Genomic DNA, 12,923 nt, shown 5'->3' with positions numbered 1-12,923 from the left:
GGAGGAAAGGGGGGGAGGGGGGTGTCCCAGAACCAGGGAAACCTGCAGGGAGACCTGCTGAGAGCCATCAGATCTCACAGTCGCAGCAGAGTATTCCCAGAAGCATCCGTGGGAGATTTAAACAGCCCTAGGTAGAGTGAGCAATGAGGAGCAGAGGAAATAGGATGGGCAAACAGGGTGTGGCATGGCAGTTTGCGCAGACAGGGCAAAGACGTGCAGGGAAGTTGTGTGGGCAGGGTGCTGGACCTTGGCCAGAAGGACCAGGGAACCATGGTGTCCACTCAGCAAAAATGAAGGCCTCTCTAAGCTCTGCACTGTCTGTGACTGATGCAGCCTCCCAGACAGAGCCCCAGTGGGTGCATGCTGCCACCCAGATGCTGGGCTGCAGGGCATGTCCCCTCTTGCACTGGTATCAGATACGAGCGGGGAATTCACCTGTGGGAGGAGTGCTCGGGTGGAGGATCTCCTCCGCTTGGTGATGGAACTCGGAACTTGAGGAGGAGGTGAGCAGGCTGAGGACCATCAGGGAGTGTGAGAGGGAGATTGACCACTGGAACAACACCCTATGCTCCCTGTCTCAGACCCAACAGGCAGGACTACCTTGTGTGACAGAGGATTTCCCATGCTCTCTCCATTCAGCTGAGGAGAGAGATTTAGGAGATGGAGAAGAATGGCAGCAGGCTCCTGCCCGGCGCAGCAGGCACGTCTTTGTCAACCTCAGCCTCCCAGGTTCCCTTGCACAACAGATACGAAGCTCTGCAAGTGGGGCAGAACCTCAATGAGGCTGATGGGTCTCACAGCCTAGAAATATTCCCAAAGTTAAGACACCTTGAGGCATCCATCAAAGTGGCTTCTGTTAAGAAGAAAAGACAGGTCATTGTCTTAGGGGACTCCCTTCTGAAGGGAACAGAAAGCCTGATCTGCAGACCGGACCCATTACATAGGGAATTCTGCTGCCTACCTGGGGCATTGGTTAGAGATGCGGAAATAAAACTTCAAACTCTGGTCAGGCCAATGGATTATTATCCACTATTGATTTTCCAAGTAGGTAGTAATGAAAACCCAACAAGAAATCTGAGGGCAATTAAAAGGGACTTCAGGGCCTTGGGACCAATGGTGAAGGGATCAGGGGCACAGGTAGTGTTCTCCTCTGTCATTCCAACTACAGGGAATGACAAGGGAATGAGTAGGAAGAGACAGGAAATAAATACCTGGTTAGTGCCCATATGGAAGTACAGCAAAGAGTTATAGTCAGAGGGTTGGACAAATTTTGGCAGTCTCTCCTCAACATCCTGGATTCGGGCCCATGGCAAACATCAAACTTCACCAGCCAGCAGCTCAAGCTGGCAAGTGGGTGACTCTGTGCCCCACAGCTGGGAGTTCTCTACTACATCACTCACTACTTCCTCCAGGTGTCTGGCACAGCTCAGGTCAGTCTGTCCAGACACTTTGCTTTAAAGCACCCCAGATCTTCCTGAGCTATGAGGGCAAGGAACCACAGGTAGAGCAGGAGCATTTGCAGATGACACCAAATTGGGCAGGAGTGTTGATCTGCTTGAGGGCAGGAAGGCTCTGCAGAGAGATCTGGACAGGTTGGACTGATGGGCCAAGGCCATTTGTATGAGTCAACAAGGCCAAGTGCTGAGTCCTACACTTGGGTGACAACAACCCCAAGCAGCACTCCAGGCTTGGGGAAGAGTGGCTGGAAAGCTGCCTGGCAGAGAAGGACCTGGGGGTGCTGGTTTACAGCGGCTGAACATGAACCAGCAGTGTGCTCAGGTGGCCAAGAAGGCCAACAGCATCCTGGCCTGTATCAGAAACAGCATGGCCAGCAGGAGCAGGGAAGTGATTGTGCCCCTGTACTTGGCACAGGTGAGGCTGCACCTGGAATCCTGCATCCATTTTTGGGCCCCTCACTACAAGAAAGACATTGAAGTCCTAGAGCGTGTCCAGAGAAGAGCAACAAAGCTGGTGAGCAAGTCTTATGAGGCGCAGCTGAAGGAACTAGGGTTATTTAGTCTGGAGAAAAGGAGGCTGAGGGGAGACCTTATTGCTCTCTACAACTGCCATGTTAAACAGGTGAGATTCTGACAGGTGGCTAAGGAGGCCCTCCCGTCAAGTCACGAGATTCAAAATGGAAGCCCTCGCTTTCTAAACGCCCCTCAGAGAGGCTGTCTAGGTGCAGCTAGATCAATCTCTAATCCCAGACTTGGTTGACAGTTTATGTCTACGGGGTTATGTGTGTGTTTTGCCACAAGTCAGAATGCCTGTGAGGGTCTTCTTAGAGACTGGTACTCACAGGGTTAATAAATGTGGCTTGCAGCCCAAATGAAAGGGGGCTGGCAGCAAAGCCCTTCAGAGAGACAACTTCACAATGCTGAGGCGATAAGTAATTTAATTAGAGTGACAGATAAAAACAAATACAGGATTACCGTGATAAATTCACTGCTGCATTTTAGCGCTATAAACACTTATGACCAGCTAACACTTAACACATATATATATATATATATATATATGTAAAGCAAGTAACAATAAAAAACTTGAGTTAGTAGTTATTTTCCTGGGAGAACATCTGACAAGAGTCAGAGGTGCACAGTTCTTACCAACATGGCGCACTTTTTGGGGGAAGAGATGTCCAGGTCCGTTGACCTGTCCGTCAGGTAAGGTGGTCGTGTGACTCCTCCTCTCAACTCAAAAGGATCTCAGGTGCCAATTTTATACCTTTTGAAAACCTTCTGGTGCCTCTTGTCAAAGTGGAACTGAGTCCATTAGTATGTGTTGATTGGCCCTTGGCAAGGCCACTTGTGTCCTCAGAAGTGGAGAAAGCGGAGACTCTGTTCCTCACGCCTCCGGGGTGGGGAGCTCAGTCCCTGCTCTTAGGGGTGTCTGTGTTTTATCTGAAGCAACACCAGGATGTGAGGCCTCCAGCTCACCCCAGGTGTCACTTAGTTGATATGAATGTCATGCCACCACACAATCTATCTGTTTTACCAGATGCAGGTGTCCGTTGCTGGCCGCTGCCTTTGCCAACAGCTTCTTTTTTGCAAAAATCAAGCTTATTTTGCAGAACAAGCTAGCCTTTGCCAACTCACAATGCCACAAGGCTTATCCACTCCACACTACAACAACTGCCTGAAAGGAGGTTGTAGCAAGGTGGGTGTTGGTCTCTTCTCCCAAGTAATAGGTGATAGGATGAGAGGAAATGGCCTCAAGTTGCGCCAGGAGAGGTTCAGATTGGATATCAGGAAAAATTTCTTCACTGAAAGAGTGGTGAAGCACTGGTACAGGCTGCTCAGGGAGGTGGTGGAGGTGTTTAAAAAACACCTGAAGGTGTTTAAAAAATGTGTAGACGTTACAGTTTCATAGGCATGGTTGGGTTGGGCTGGATGAGCTTAGAGGTCTTTTGCAACCTTAATGATTCTATGATTATATGTGGTGCTGGAAGACACCAGCTTCCAGCTGTTGTCTTCCACAGGTCTTTCACTTGCGCTTCTGGTAGTGACAGGCTCTGCCCAGTTCTGCACTGTGGTGGGGGTCTGGGGCTCTTGAAGCGATAAGGTCTCTGAGGAGGTCCTGTCTCTGATGCTGTGCAGCCTGCTAACTTCCATAAATCCTCCACTTGGCAGTACAGCTCTCCAACAGCAGTGCATCTGCTGCAGGAAGGGTCTAGGAGAGGCTCCGGACATTCCCTCTGATCCACCAAGCTCTGAGACAGGCCTCTCCCTAACACCAGCTAAAAAGTTGAGAGGGAGCTGCATCAAAGGCTCTAGGCACACTGCATCAGGGGCAGCTGGCCATGCTCATTAAACACGGCCAGAGCTTCCCCTGGCCTGCAATCTTGTGGCATCCCTTGCCTTGTCCTTACCTGGCAGCAAAAGGCACCCTCAGGTTTTTCAGAGGGTTCCCAGGAGTTACTCCTCTTCTACCACTTCCTAAGAGCCTTGTTTCAAGTGATTTTATGACCCTTGGAAGAAGGGGCAGGCAACTCAGGAGGACTACAAGATGTTGTGAAAATTAGAAGGGCCAAAGCCCAACCAGAACTTAATTGGGCTACTGGGGTAAAGGACAATAAAAAATATTTCTATAAATACATTAGCAGCAAAAGGAGGGCCAAGGAGAATCTCCATCCTTTACTGGATGCAGAGGGAACAACAGTGACAAAGGATGAGGATAAGGCTGAGGTACTTAATGCCTTCTTTGCCTCAGTCTTTAATAATAAGGTCAGCTGTTCTCTGGGTACTCAGCCCCCTGAGCCAGAAGACAGGGAGGGACAGCAGAATGGAGCACCCATAATCCAAGAGGTTAGCGACCCGCTACTCAACCTCGACATGCACAAGTCTATGGGGCTGGATGGGATCCACCTGAGAGTACTGAAGAAACTGGCAGAAGTGCTCACCAAGCCACTTTTCATCATTTAGCAGCAGTCCTGGCTAACTGGGTGACATATCTCTCCCCCTCCTGAAGCTGCTGAAGAGGGCTGCTGTCTTTTTGAGTCACGGGCTGGAGAGGGGCCAGACGGAGGTCTGGTGGCCACTCCACATCAGCATCCATATCAAAGACCACCTATGCAGCATGGATGAGTAGGGGAGAATGAGTCAGTATGTCTCTGCCACTCATTTGCCTATCAGGATGACTAAACTGGCACCTGGTCATCCCCTCCCTCATCAGATTTCCCAACAAAGACTCAGAGGTGATCCTCAAAACAAAAGTATTAATAAGATTTGTGAATAGAAATCTACATATGTTGCACTTGCATGATTTAGACTATGAGTTTCTGTGATGGAAACATCCTGATCTACGACCCTGGATTTTCTGGATTCCTACACATTGGTGGGAATTGCACTGACAGGAAGCAATCCACTGTGTCCCTTATCATCGGGCTCCACTGACAAAAGTAAAGGAGATGGGCCGACTGGTACTCCAGATGTTATCACTCCAGAATGGACTATAAGAGAATGAGATCCTTATAGGATGTTAATATTGATTAGACTTAAGCTTAATATTCTTGACTTAGAATTGTGATATTATAGGTAATAAACTAAATGTTTAAATACAGTTCTGGGTCCTACTCTGTCTTCCTCAGGGTGTGACACTGGGGAGGTCCCAGTGGACTGGTGGTTAGCAAACGTGACGCTCATGTACAAGAAGGGCAAGAAGGAGACCTGTCAACCTGACTTTGGTGCCAGGGAAGGTTATGGAGCAGATCACCTTGAGTGTCATCACATGGCACATACAGGACAACCAGGTGATCAGAACTAGTCAGCATGGGTTTATGAAAGGCAGGTCCTGCTCGACTAACCTGATCTTCTATGACAAGGTGATCCACTTAGTGACTGAGGCAAAGGCTGTGGATGTGGTGTACCTGGACTTCAGTAAAGCCTTTGACACATTTTCCCACAGCATTCTCCTGGAAATAATGGCTGCTCATGACTTGGAAAAGTGTGCTCTTCTTTGGGTAAAAAAACCTGGCTGGATGACCAGGCTCAGAGAGTTGGAGGCCAGTCGCAAGTGGTGTCCCCAGGGCTCAGTGTTTGGTCCAGTTCTGTTCAACATCTTTATCGATGATCTGAATGAAGGGATTGAGTGCACCCTCAGTAAGTTTGCAGACAACACCAAGTTGTGGGGGAGTGTTGACCTTCTTGAGAACAGGAAGGCTCTGCAGAGGGACCTGGACAGACTGGACTGATGGGCCAAGGCCAACTGTATGGGGTTCAACATCCCGTCATCTGCAGGAGAACAATAGACAGCATGCCAATTAATGTAATCAGAAGCTGATGGTTTATTCGAGCCCGGATAGCATCTTATATATCTTTTCCCCGTGATCACGCAATTAATTCTTACAGTGATTGGTACACGTTTACATATCATGAACAACTAAGCCATAGCGATTGGATAATGAATACTGTACATGCGAAAGCCACGTAGCCCTACACAGTCTCTAAGTTCCATCTTCTACATCCGGGAGTTGTTTTTCTCTCTTCCAACTTCCTCCTTTAGCAACCTCGCTTGTCCTTTGGTAACCTCATAGCTATGCCACCGAGCCTAACTTCAAACTTTGGCCAATGTCACTAGGCCTGGATCGCTCACATGTCCGTTTTCTTCAAGATAATCATCCACAAATCCCTCTTTTCTTTGAGCGATCCAGACATTTTTAATTGATCATGACACCATGGTTATAATACAGCGTCACAAACAACACACTAACATAACAAAAACTACTACAGGTATTAATATCATCATCCCAGCTTTTAACAAATCTTTCAACCATCCTCCAATCCCTAATTTCTCAAACCATTCATCCAAGCCGATGTCACTATGTTTTAATTTTGATGTCAGAGATTTTAATTCCCGTATTTGCTTAAATATCAACTCAGAATGATCAGACAAATTCATACAACACATGCCTTCAAATTCTTCACATCCATGTCCTTGTGCCAACAATAAAAAATCTATGGCTGCTCTATTCTGCAAAGTTGCATGGCAAACAGAATCTAAATCCATTAAAAGATTTTGTAATATCGTAGATGTGGCATTGTTCTGTTTCGCTAGCCAACACCCCAATTTGTTAAGTTGGCCTAAAGCTCTGCCAGTGGCCACTCCTGGTGCTAACAAACTTGTGATCACAATTTTATCCAAATCCCAAAAATCTAGGTCATCTTGGCAGTCTCTGCTGTATGCATGTATACTTTGTCTAAAGCGACGCTGTTTTGTTATATTTAAAATCATTGAATCGTTGGGTGATAATAAGGCCAACCTACCTAGGGTACAAGGTCCCCCACAGGTGTTAGAAGGTATACTTGGCCATGCTCAATCTCCACAAATGAAAAATACACCTCGTGGTAGTTTTATTGGTTTCTTATGGGGTTTAGCAAAGAGTTCTTTGGTTGTATAATTGCACCATGCCGTCTCATTCTGAAAGGCAGGGTGTGTGGCATTTACGATAATTGCATTGGAGGAATTTCTTCCTGTGCAATTGAAGATTACACATGCATCAGCTTTGACCGACCCCAAAATATCCAATTCTTGAGGTTCTAAATACATCTTGGGTAAATAATCTGCCCACACGTTCCACATATCTACACATCCCTTTATCATGTTTTCAGGCTTTAGGAGCTTACAGATATCGGGGGGACCCATCGCACTTCCGGTCACAGACATGTTTTGATCCCACTGTTCACGGCCACTTTTCCATATCTAGCGGGACTCCTACAAGGCATGTTTGAAAAGGGTTATTGAGTGTCGCCATGGATAGACATAGTGAACTACTATTAGTGGCATTTGTTGGGTAATCCATACATTTGGTCTCTGAGAAACTGAAATATAATCACTAAAACTGCACATAAAAAGGTTAAAAATGAATAAACACAAAACCTTGTAAAAACTTCATGTTGAAAGGTCCCTTGAAGGTTGCTGGTGAACTTGATCCTTCTTCAGCCACGGTCGGACCATTCGTGCTGGTATCCAACGGAGACCTTCTCCTGTAAGTAAACACATATATCCTCTAGCAGTCATGTGCACTTCAACAGGCCATTTCCATTCTCCTGTTTTTAAGTCTTTATATTGTACCAAAATTTTTTCTTTTCTCTCCAACCCAGATTTTAAGGCACTGCTGTGAATAACCATAGGAGGCTCTTCTCTTTCTCCTGCTAGACGCAAATAGTTTAAAACATACAGTGCCTTCGCCAAACGGTCAGATGGTCCAAATCCATTCTCCCCCGTTTTCTGTTTTAAAAGCAAATTTTTTAAAGTTTGATGTGCTCGTTCAACAATAGCTCATCCAGTAGGAGAGTGTGGGATACCGGGAACATGTTTGATACCCCAAGTGGAACAAAAATGTTGAAATGCCCGAGAAACGTATGCGGGGCCATTGTCTGTCTTTATAGACAATGGTACCCCTAAAACGGCAAAACAAACATACAGGTGTCTCATTACACGTCATGCAGTTTCTCCTGTCTGGGTGGTAGCCCATATTACCATTGAAAAGGTATCTACTGTGACGTCTACATATTTTTGCTGTCCAAATTCCATGAAATGTGTGACGTCCATTTGCCAAATTTGAAGTGGTTGCAGACCACAAGGGTTCACTCCTAATCCAAGTCCAAAGCCTATACGTTGACAGGCAGGGCAAGATTTTACAATCCCTTGTGCGTTGGCCTAAGACAAATGAAATTGTCATGCTAACATCTTTGCACTTTGGTGGAAAAAATTATGTGACAGTCGAGCTTGTTCAAAAGCGTTGACAGGTGGTCCGGTCCATGCAGGAGCAATGAGTTGATCCGCATGACCATTGCCTTCTGTCAGCCCACCTATATTCTGATGACTACAGATGTGTGTTATAAAATATGGTTGTTGTTGATCATTTAAGATTTGCAAGAGTATAATTAAAAGTTCATAAAGTCTCGTTAGCCACTTCCTTTATCATTGAGCATTCGATACATTTTATCACTCCTACTACATAGAGAGAGTCTGAAACGATATTGATCGGAATATGTGACCATTTTTTTAAGGCCCATACAACAGCGGCTAATTCCGAGTGTCTGCAAGGAGTCGTCTCGTGATCCATTCAATATCTGTTGTCTCCAGACCCCAGATTCCTGCCAGGTTACTGAAGTATGTACTAGCAAAATACATGATTGGAAAGTATTGTGTAAAGGCTCCTAACATCATAACATTTTGGCATATTTGATTGATTTTGGTCTGTAACAATTTCCACTCGCAAGAGAATAATCAACAAATGGTTTGAATATGGAAAAGGTAGTTTTTGCAGAGAATATTTCTGCCATTCTTCAATGGAAAGCCATTGCTCTGCTACTGAAAAAGGTTTTTTTTTTTAAGGTTTTGTTAAATAAATATTGAAATAGATTTTAACATCTGTGGAAGGATGGCTCATGATTTAATAGCAGTGAACAATCCAGGGTTTGCTGTCTGTAGCTAGGCCTGACCTTGAGATAAGATAAAAGGGAGTAGAATACAAGAATGTGGAATCCAGCGCGGGAAAGTCCCGAAGAGTTGTGATGAGAACCTTGTATCTGCCCCTTTCACGTGCTCAAGAGGGTCTGGCCAGTTGCGTGACAGCATAAGGCACGTGAACAGCGGGACATAACCAATTAGGATTTGTTTTGTTAGCGTGTGCACTATTGGAATAAGTATATAAGAAATGTAAGGTGTATGAATAAATGAGAATGATCATACTCATATTGAGACTCCATCGTTACTCCAGGTCTGCCTCCCACTCCGACATCTGGTAGCAGAGGATGGTCACAGGACACCTTTGACTTCTCGGAGACTGCGGTAAGCAGCTAGAGGAGGGGAGTGGGAAAACAGCGGCTAAGGGAAGCGCTGCCTGTGCATAGTCAAGGTAGACAGCTGGTGTGAGGTCGCTCCTCGCCCCTTAGGGATAATTATGGAAACAGAAGCTGCGGCAATGCTACTTGTGGGAATCCTCTCTATGAGAGGGCATGAACTGCCCGCAAAACTGCTGGAAACAGAAGCTGCAGCAACGCTACTTGTGGGAATCCTCTCTAAGAGAGGGCATAAACTGCCTGCAAAACTGCTGATAAAACTTCTACATTTAGGTAGAAAATGGGGACACTTTATTGATCCACATACGATGTTTTTTGTTACGGAGTGGCGAGATTATGGAGAAACGTTGTGGCAAAAGACTATATCAGGAACAGACAAAGAGGAAAAGGAAATTAAAACTGTTCGCGGGGTTTGGAATTTGGTGTTGGACACTTTAAAAGAGATGAAAGCGGAGAGGGAGGTGGCTTGTGCAGCAGCCCAAATGCTGGGACCTCTACCTAATGTCGAAAAAAACCCAGTCGGGGCAGGTTCGATTTCCTGTTTATTCGGATTGCCTGCAGTAAAAGGCATGAAAGGAACTATTTGCAAGAATGTTGGCGAGTTAGTGCGAAAAGCTGAAACAGGGGAGAAGGAGGGGGAGCGCTGGTTCGGGAAGGAGGAAGTTGATGCGTTGGGAGACATGGAACCGACTGAGAAAAAGCAGGAAGTACCCAAGGGTGGCTTTAGTTGCTGCCCACGTTCCTGTGCTCCTCCTTCGGTACAGCCTTCTGCCCCCCCAATCGAGGAATTAACTCCTCCGGTGCCGCCTTCCCCTCCGCATCTGTATTCTTCATTGTCGCCGAACAAGCCTTACCGCCCTACTTATCCACTACTCGACTGGCTTTATTACGGGGAGTGCGATGGAAGGGAATTATCAAAGATGCCATAGTGCAAGGCCAGTGGATGTCACCTAACAATAGTGAGGGGCTAATGCCCTTAGCCTTTCCTGCCGTCCAAGAAAATGGACAGGGGAAGTGGGAACCGCACGATTGGAAGATTTTACAACAGGCACATGCCACTGTGACCACATATGGGCCGAAATCCGAAGCTGCGCGACAGATAGTGACCTGGATTTTCTCAGCAGATTTGATGTGTCCGTATGGTTGTCAAAATTTAATGAGACTACTTTTGACCCCGACTCAACTTTTGCTATGGCAATCCTCATGGCAGCAGCGTGCAGTTACAGCAGCAGCACGTCGCCAGGATCCACAGGATCCCCTTAGGGGGGTAACACCAGATATGCTCACCGGTCAAGGTCAATATGCTGATACCAGAGTGCAAACCACCTTTCCTGAGGATATGCTGCGCTTATCCGCCCAATTAGCTTTAGAAGCCTTTTTGAGCCTACCAGGACCTAGTGCCCCATCGTTTGGTAACCTGGTGCAGGGTGCAACAGAGAAATATACCCACTTTGTTGATCGACTTTGGGATAACATCATGAACCACCCTGATCTCTCTCCTGAAAGTAAAGAGCAAATGTTTCGAGTATTGGCCTTCGATAATGCCAACAAGGCTACCAAACAGATTCTAGCCGGGCTCCCAAAGGGAGCCGGAGTGGAGGAGATGCTTTTAAGAGTAGAAAGAGCTGACTCTTATAAACAAAGTAGCTCTGTTGCTGCCGCAGTGCAGGAAGCTGTACGTGAACTTGTGCAATCACTTGCTACCGCAGCCCAGAAAGGAAGGGGCTGTGTGCTAAAGGGAGGAAAGTCATCAACCAACCAACCCTTCCACAGGAAGTGTTATCGATGTGGGAATGAAGGGCATCCAAGATACCACTGCCGAGCCATAGTTTGGTGCGATAACTGCCAGAAGCCAACTCACTCTACAAGAGCATGTACGGGAAACGGGAAACTGAGCATGGGCAGAGGCCGAGCGCAGACACAAGTAAATCCTCCACAAACCTTTCAACCCAAAGGCCAGGTTTTATGCAATAACACCAGCCAGCAACCCAAGGGAGCTTGGGAATCGATGTGGAAGACGCAGTAGATGTTACCCTCATAGATTCTACAGTACAAAAGGTTCCTACCACAGCTCATGGTCCACTTTACCATGAGAACAGCAAAATCGGGGGCCTTTTAATAGGTCGATCATCTGCTGGTGTAAAAGGATTAATTATAATACCTGGATTGATCGACACAGATTATACAGGGACGATACAAGTCATGGTGTATACACTTTGTCCACCTATCTTTATACCGGCAGGTAGTAAAATAGCACAGATTGTGGCCATTGAAAGTATCTTACCTTCACAGTCCCGAGTGGAATTCTATAGGGGCGACCGAGGTTTTGGATCTACAGGCCCTGCTGTTTGTTTTACCACTAAACTACATCAATGGCCTGTATTAACAATTGGACTGCTCCGTGACAATGAGAATCGACAGATTCGAGCCATGTTAGACACTGATGCAGATATCACGATAATCAGCTGTGAAACATGGCCTCGACATTGGCCAGTGGAGCAACCTTTATCAGCTATAGCCAGAGTAGGAGGACACTCTCTCCCACAGATCAGTCGGGAACCTATTCAACTAGAGTTCCCTGAAGGACAAAAGGCTGTATTAAAAGTATATGATAACCAAGGACTGTTACCTGTTAAACAATTGATACAAACCTTATCTTATAATATATGTGCATATTATAAGTGTTGTATGTGTTCAGTACCGTGTATAGTTTAAATATCCATACCATCGTGTTATTCTTATTGACTGGTCGTAAACAATATTGTATAGGTATATTAAGCCAGCTCTCAAAAGAGTGGTTCTGTGTGTGTATGCGTGTGTGTGTTTAAAGCGCTTTAAACGTTTGTAAGATTTGCAAATTGGGTTTTGGTTATAGGAGCTTGAGCCTCTGTTTGTTTCGATTAATCTTAAAAATGCAACTCTGAGACCTTTCAATCTCAAACGTCCACTAAGCCGGCAAACAGGTAGATTTACCTGGGACCTTCGAAGTGAAAGGCTGCAGAGGACACAATTTCAAACTCAAAAAAAACCCAAACAAAAAACCAAAAGAAAACAAAAAAAAACCCAAACAAAAAAAAACAAACAAAAAAACCCAAACAAATCCAAAAAGAACGTAGACAATAGAAAAAGAAAATGGAAAAAAAAAAAAAAACAAAAACCCCAGCCCTGTGGCTGTGTGTGAGGGTTCCCCCCCCCATTCCTCCCCGCCCTTACTCCTGATATGTGAAGGTTTTTTGTTTTGTTTCAGCTTGGCAGTCCTTATCTCTCTCTAGGGGAGTAACAATTTATGAAGAACACTCTGCATTCCAGTGTCCCTTATAAGAACCGTTTGATGAACTGGCACTGCAGACATTGAGGGATATGCTGAGAGATAAAGGACTTGTGGTTGCACCTGAAAAAGTACAAAGATCAGCTCTGTGGAAGTATTTGGGCTGGTGCATTTCTGATGCCCAAATCCCACCACAGAAAATCGAACTGACGACCAGTTTATGAACTGTTAAAGATGTTCAAACGTTGTTAGGGAATATTCAATGGGTCCACCCGTTGTGTGGACATTTCCAACTCTGATATTGCTCCCTTGACTGTGTTGTTGCACAATGCCGACACAGCCTCCAAAAT

The sequence above is a fragment of the Cuculus canorus genome, chromosome W, assembly GCF_017976375.1.
Source record: "Cuculus canorus isolate bCucCan1 chromosome W, bCucCan1.pri, whole genome shotgun sequence".
NCBI classification, from domain to species: Eukaryota; Metazoa; Chordata; class Aves; order Cuculiformes; family Cuculidae; genus Cuculus; species Cuculus canorus.
Note: the sequence above shows the minus strand (reverse complement) of the source record.